Raw genomic sequence first — 8,394 nt, 5'->3', positions numbered from 1 at the left:
CGCGCCGCAGTACCTGAGCGAACTGCTAGTGTCTTACGATCCGCCACGCCTACTTCGATCAAAGGATGCAGGCTGCTTGTCAGTACCGCGTATTATGAAAAATACAGCTGGGGGCAGAGCTTTTTCTTACAAAGCCCCAAAGTTATGGAATAGTCTTCCAAATAGTGTTCGGGACTCAGACACAGTCTCACAGTCCTGCCGGAGTCTCTGCTTGCACGCTACAGTTAATATACATTCACATTATACATTGTGTGACTGTGACCATACCTAACTGCCATCTCTCCTCTTCTTCTCTTTCCCCCCCTCTTTCTTTTTCCTCTCTCCTCCTGTCCCCCCCTTTCACTCTTTCTCTCTCTCTCTGTCGAGCTACACATGTCGTTCCTGAGCTGCCAGTGATCCAGACTCCCTCTGCCCTCCGGACCTGTCTGACCCATCCTGGTGCCCCGCTTCTGGCTGAAGATCTCGTCACATGGATGCCCCGTGTGTCTCTCTGGGATGCGTCTGGTGTCTGGGAATGATTCTCTCTACCTAGAAAATGGTTCTGGCCTTGACTGGTGTTGGCAACTGTTTCTCTGGGGACTTGACAGTTCGATAGTTCATGACTGGAACTTCTTACAAGTCTACCTGGGTCTTCAATAACTACCTGGACTCCATATTAACATCAATTAACATCAGCTATTATAGCTGAACTGCCTCCCACCCTACACACTGTATAAATGCAGATCATTTACTGCTTTCTGTTTCACCCAAATGAGGATGGGTTCCCTGTTGAGTCTGGTTCCTCTCAAGGTTTCTTCCTCTTACCATCTCAGGGAGTTTTTCCTTGCCACTGTCGCCCTCGGCTTGCTCACCAGGGACAAACTGACCATTTTGATTCATACAAATTCACATTTCATACAAACCTAAATAATTCTTTTGACTATGTAAAGCTGCTTTGCGGCAATGAAAATTGCTAAAAGCGCTATACAAATAAAATTGAATTGAATTGAATTGAATAAATAAGCTTCAGCTAGTCCAGAATGCAGCAGCGAGAGTCCTCACCAGAACCAGAAGATATGAGCACATCACCCCTATCTTATCTTCACTCAATTGGCTCCCTGTGAAATTTCGCATTGATTTTAAAATACTACTCTTGACATATAAAGCATTAAATGGTCTCGCGCCGCAGTACCTGAGCGAAATGCTAGTGTCTTACGATCCGCCACGCCTACTTCGATCAAAGGATGCAGGCTGCTTGTCAGTACCGCGTATTATGAAAAATACAGCTGGGGGCAGAGCTTTTTCTTATAAAGCCCCAAAGTTATGGAATAGTCTTCCAAATAGTGTTCGGGACTCAGACACAGTCTCAGTGTTTAAGTCCAGGCTAAAAACCTATTTATTTAGCCAAGCATTTTTATAAATAGATTTGCCATAGGTAAAGGAGCAGATCTGGGGGACTCATGGACATAGAGTATTATGGTGAACTGGTATGTTTGGATGCTGTCTTCCTCACTCTCATTGATCACTCAGGTTTGCTGACGGTGAGGTGATTGTTTGCTTTACATCTCAGTTCCCCCTCATGTTTGTGTTTCCTTCTGGCTCTCCCTTTTAGTTATGCTGTCATAGTTAGTCCTGCCGGAGTCTCTGCTTGCACGCTACAGTTAATATACATTCACATTATACACTGTGTGACTGTGACCATACCTAACTGCCATCTCTCCTCTTCTTCTCTTTCCCCCCCTCTTTCTTTTTCCTCTCTCCTCCTGTCCCCCCTTTCACTCTTTCTCTCTCTCTCTGTCGAGCTACACATGTCGTTCCTGAGCTGCCAGTGATCCAGACTCCCTCTGCCCTCCGGACCTGTCTGACCCATCCTGGTGCCCCGCTTCTGGCTGAAGATCTCGTCACATGGATGCCCCGTGTGTCTCTCTGGGATGCGTCTGGTGTCTGGGAATGATTCTCTCCACCTAGAAAATGGTTCTGGCCTTGACTGGTGTTGGCAACTGTTTCTCTGGGGACTTGACAGTTCGATAGTTCATGACTGGAACTTCTTACAAGTCTACCTGGGTCTTCAATAACTACCTGGACTCCATATTAACATCAATTAACATCAGCTATTATAGCTGAACTGCCTCCCACCCTACACACTGTATAAATGCAGATCATTTACTGCTTTCTGTTTCACCCAAATGAGGATGGGTTCCCTGTTGAGTCTGGTTCCTCTCAAGGTTTCTTCCTATTACCATCTCAGGGAGTTTTTCCTTGCCACTGTCGCCCTCGGCTTGCTCACCAGGGACAAACTGACCATTTTGATTCATACAAATTCACATTTCATACAAACTTAAATAATTCTTTTGACTATGTAAAGCTGCTTTGCGGCAATGAAAATTGCTAAAAGCGCTATACAAATAAAATTGAATTGAATTGAATTAAAGGAAAGACAAAGACACATTTACGCCATTGAATGTACAGTAACACTTTAGGACCTTGACGATATTTACGTTATTAGTGTCAACAATGAAAGATAATTAATTCATTTGCTTCAACATTCATCCTGACTAAAGCATGTATAGCCACACTTGGACGCTCAGTTGTGAGCAGGGCGGAGCAGAAAATCAAATACAGCCTTCCTCGCTATACACTAAAACAACAAAAACTGATGGTTCAGTGCAAGTCAAAGTGCGGACGATTATCAAATTAAGACGATTATACAGATACATCTGTATAGAATCTGTCTAAACAAAATTAAACTAATGTTTTCTTTTTTACTCATTATTGTACAATAAATGTAAATAGCTCTGGTTCAGATTTTTCATGTTTGTTGTATAAAGTACTTAGATGTGGAAATGATCATCATTGTAGTATTTCTCCTATACAAATATTATGACTTTATTATGACTTATGAATTAAAGAAACTGCCCTAATTGCAGCTGTTTTGCAAAATGTCTCTTTGCACCACCTGGCGGTCATTTTACAAATTACTTTGAAATACGACTGATTTATTTTGCCCGTTGTCGTTTTGCCACGATGGTGACCATGGCGGTAATAGGCATTCTGGTTGACTACCTACTGGAAATGTTCAAACATGGTACACTGGTTTCTGGGAGCTTAAATAGCCTACTGGCCAGGTGTAATGTGTTCATTCAGGTTGCCAGCGTGGCGGAGTTGCCTAGAAACCGCACCCGTCTGCCCCTCTGCCGCTCTATAAATCCACTGAGTGGACCCCCACGTGTCTGCTGGGTGGCCGTGTTACAGTACAGCCGCACCGTTGCATAGTGGTTAGCACTGTGACCTCGCACCTCCAGGGTCAGGTTTCGATTCCCGTCTCAGGGTCTGTGTGTGTGGAGTTTGCATGTTCTCCCTGTGCTTGCTGTTTTTCCTCCGGGTACTCCAGTTTCCTCCATATTACAGTCCAATGACATGCAGTTGAGGATAATTAGTTTTTCCAAATAGACCGTAGTGTGTGAATGATTCTGCTGCCTTTTAAATATCACAATAATAGAAAGGTTTTGTTATCATAATACAATCTTTGACAATCACATATGGCATTGTTTGAGTTGAACATATCAAAATGTTGTCAGTCTTTCAGTTTTGAGGGGTGATCTTATCTGGTCTATATATACGTATGTCTTTTTCTTTCTGTTTCTTTTTTTTTTCAGATAGTACTCCATGTCAGAATGATTTAAGTGGGTGTATTTAACAGAAAAGGGTAGTCTAAGATAAATCATGATAAATGGGATAAAAGTGCCATCTACTGTCCAGGTACCACACCTGCAGTGATATAAAATGGGCCAGGGGTAGCTCAGTGGTTAAGGCATTGGACTACGGTTCAGAAGATCCCAGGTTCAAACCCCACAACCACCCAGTTGCCACTGTTGGGCCCTTGAGCGCGGCCCTTAACCCTCAACTGCTCAGATGTGTAATAAGATAAAAAAAATGATAATAACTCGCTCAATAAGAGCGTCTACCAAATACCTAAATGTAAATGTAAAATGCCAGGGACTGTGGGAGATCCTCAGACAGGAAGTTTAGGGTAGGAAATAAAGCAGCTGATAAATGTACAAAGGACGCAGTAACAAAAAGTCACATTGACCTTATAGTAAATGAGAAATGAGGACCATAATTAAACAAAAGATGAAAGGATGGTGTCAGAAACAGTGGGAAGAAGAAAGTACTGGAAGCCATTTATACACAATACAACAGGAAGGAGGGAATGATTAGGAGCACTGGGAAATAGACAAGAGCAGTCAATAATATCCAGAAGGTTCAGTAAACTGCAGTAAACAACACATTATTTAAAATGGGGAAACACAAGGCAGGAAAATGTGAATATTGTGGACAGGAAGAAACGATAGAGCATGTCATGCTGTTTTGTCCAAAATATGATGGTGAAAGGCACGAGATCTAGCACAAGAACTGAGAAACATAAATGTACAATTTAATCTACAGGAGCTGGTACAAAAGCATGGAGGAGATACAATTCAATTAAATACATTTTTATTTGTATTGCACTTTTAACAATGATCCTTGTCACAAAGTAGCTTTACAGAATCAAATGAAAATAAAAAAATCCGTGTGAAATGTGTGAGAAAATATGTATTGAAGATCAAAGCCAAGAAGACGAACAGAGTCCGTGATCTAAATTAATGTTCAAGATGCAAGATCAGGGGTTGTTATCCAGAAATCCAAACAAACAAGCATCCAAGACGTGAAGCAAAAAGCATGATCTGTAAAACAAAGCATGAGTCGAGATCCAAATAGCAAGGCAGGTGAAATCACTGGAGAATTGGGCATTAAGGCACACAATAATCTGGCAACAGGTGGTTGTTTGTGAGCAAGTTAAATAGAGCAGAGGGATGAATGAAATGAGTTACAGGTGTGCACAAGCCGGTTAATGAGGACTGGAGTATGAAATGGAGTTGTGGGAGATCATGGCTTGACAGTTGGTGGTTCAGGTGTTTCTCATCTTCCTCTTGACAATAGCTCAGAGATTCTCTATAGGGTTCAGCTCAGGTCAGTTTACTGGCCAGTCAGGCAAAAGTGTAGGCAAACCTAAGATAGCCAGGCTAACAGGCTAGCGATGCTAATGAGATGGCCGGCTAGAAGCGAGTGTGCTGGAAGACAATTAAAACTAATGATATAACAAGCGTTTTAAATTAGTATGTTATGAAACACTTATATGTCACGTGTTCACTCTTCGTAAGAGAAAAAAAGTTCGAATAATAAAATGGATTAAGGTGGAAAATTGGGAATTATAAATTAGACTGGCGGAGCACAGGAAAAAATCAGTGTTATCTGTGTAGCTGTGTTGTTTTTAAACAATGAGCTCATCTACCTACCCTTACTCAACCATAAATAAACTGTGATTTTTAAATAAACGTTCCACACACAGGCCTGATTACTGCCAGACTGGTTGGATCAAGAAATCACTTAAATAGAACCTGACTGACAAAGTGAAGCACGCTATCTTAATAAGCAACACATCATGCTGCAATTTAAGGAAATTCAATAACAGATGAGGAACAAAGGAATTGGCATGTATCAGTGTGGAAAGGGTTACAGAGATGTTTCTAAGGCTTTGGGACTGCAGTGAACCACGGTGAGAGACATTATCCACCTGGACCAGTGGTGAACCTTCCCTTTAGTGGCCGGCCGACCAAAATGACTCCAAGAGCACAAAGACACCTCATCCAGGAGCTCATAAAAAAACCCAGAGTGTGAAAGAACATGAGGATCATTTTCTACTGATCTAATTACATTTATTATTTTGGTATGTGGAACTTATTCCTTTCCTATTCTTTTTTTTTTATAACTCACAGGTGTGAAATATACTTGCAGTGGTAGCGAGCGGATCAGACTCCATTACCTGCAGCACAGGAGTGGTCTACTACATACAATAAACAATACATACAGAGGCAAGAAAATGTATGTGAACCTTTTGGAACTTCATGGTTTTCTACATTAATTCATAAAAAAAAGTCAAGAGTATAATGTGCCTAAAATAGTAACACAAAAAGTTCTGATCTTTCATGTCTTTATTGAGAACAACCATAGAAACCTCATAGTGCTAGTGGGAAAAGTAGTTAAATCCTTTAGTTAATGACCTCAAAAAGCTAATTGGAGTGGCTAATGAGTTAAGAAAATGAGTTTGGAGGTGTGGACGGAGTTTTACATCTGTAGATTCAGAAACAAATCAGTAACAAATTCGGCTCAGTGGAGTGGTATAAAAGTATAAAAGTCCATAAAGGACAGATTTATAAAAAAGTTTATTGACAAATAAGTGTACATTCTTGTTCTGTGCATATAATAGAAGGAAAGTTTACTATGAATAAAGATTTTTCTGCTTACCAATAAAATTATTGTAAATTAAGTGAAGTTACCTGATTTATCAAATAAGGCACCTATGTATAAGACACCTCTGGTCCTCTAGTTGTTGCTAAAACATCTTCTTTGTCTTTGGGCTGTTCCCTTTCAGGGGTTGCCACAGCGAATCATCTGCCTCCATCTAACCCTATCCTCTGCATCCTCTTCTCTCACACCAACTAACTTCATGTCCTCTCTCACCGCATCCATAAATCTTCTCTTTGGTCTTCCTCTAGACCTCCTGCCTGGCAGTTCCAACCTCAGCATCCTTCTACCGATATATTCACCATCTCTCCTCTGAACATGTCCAAACCACCTCAATCCGGCCTCTCTCTGGCCAAAACATCTAACATGGGTTGTCCCTCTAATGAAATAATTTTTCACCCTATCCATCCTTGTCACTCCCAAAGAGAACCTCAACATCTTCATCTCTGCTACCTCTAGCTCTGCCTCCTGTCTTTTCTTCAGCGCCACTGTCTCTAAGACGTAGAGCATCACTGGTCTCACTACTGGGCTCACCAGCATGTTAGAGTGATTAAAGATAGGGATGGAAATGTACTGACAGGTGCCAAGTGGGTAATGGGAAGATGGAAGGAGTACTCTGAAAAGTTGATTATTGAGGAAAATGAAAGAGAAGGAAGAGTAGAAGAGGTGCAAAAATCAGTAAGAGTGAAAAAGCAGTTGGTCCCGATGACATACCTGTAGAGGTATTCTACGTTTCTGTTCTGAAGACCAAACCTGCCCATCATATTCTCATCACCTCTGATCACCTTCCCCAACATATCCATTAAAATCTGCACCACTCACCACTCTCTCACCTCTGGGGATGCTCTGCATCACTTCATCTAACTCACTCCAAAATTTATCCTTCTCTTCTAACTCACATCCTACCTGTGGGGCATAACCACTAACAACATTGAACATCACTCCATTTCATTTCCTATCCACACCATGGTAAAACAAATTGAACCCTCATCCTAATTATTAAAAGTTTCATTTCAATTTTGTTTGCATGCCCCCCCCCCCAAAAAAAAAAAAAAAAACATTTGTTATATAACATTTTCTGCCTCATGCTTTCAAAGTATTTTTCTTTTCCTGTCAAGTTCACAACAGTAATCTATGAGTTGTTGAACAGAGAGATCACTAAACAAAACTGAGTGGGATATTTAAAGATTAAATTCTGTCCCCTGTTCTCACATGTATCACATTTGCAGCTTTAATTTAATTCATGAGGAGCTGGACCACATGCCTCAAGTTTCACAAACACACATTTACACATTAATCACTAGAAAGTGTCAGAATAAAACTACAGGTACTGTAGTTCCCTACTTACGGAAGAGTTCTGTTCTAGAAACATGTTCATAAGTCGGATTTGTTTATAAGCCGAGTGAGTCATACACCTTTGACACAAATATACAATATAAAGCATACCAATCCACTTGACTAAATCTGCCCCCTTTCACAACAATACCACAACAAGCCATAACCGCACCTAAGGCAATAAATCCTCCCATAAAATGTTTTCTCAATCTTGACGAGGGGAATCACAGACACCATTTTGTCTCAGAGTTGTTTTCCACTGTATTGGACTGTAAACTCTGTCTCGTTGAGGATTTTCCAAAATTAGGATTATTCACGATCAGGGAAGCTTTACAGGACAGACATTTTCTATCATTGTGCCGCCAGACTGATTCACTGAAACCAGTGAGGCCGACTAATTTCTCCTGCACACACTACCATATACACAGAATATACCGGACTAAATTTTATACATACATATTGTATATACAGTGAAACCTCGGACCGCGAGTAACGCGGTTTGCCAGTGTTCTGCAAGACGAGCAAAGAGTTTTAATAAATTTTGACTTGGAAAACTAACAAGGCTTGGTTTACGAGTACCGAGTATCATGTATCACGCTGGTGCTTCATATTTTGACGCCGAGCGTCACGTGATCACAACTGAGCCAACGTTTTTTCTCTCTCTTGTGGTAAAGTGAAGGTTAATTTGTTTTAGTTTTACTTTATAATTTGTATTAATTATTTTTTGTACTTATT

This window comes from Clarias gariepinus, chromosome 11, assembly GCF_024256425.1.
Source record: "Clarias gariepinus isolate MV-2021 ecotype Netherlands chromosome 11, CGAR_prim_01v2, whole genome shotgun sequence".
Classification (NCBI taxonomy): Eukaryota; Metazoa; Chordata; class Actinopteri; order Siluriformes; family Clariidae; genus Clarias; species Clarias gariepinus.
Note: the sequence above shows the minus strand (reverse complement) of the source record.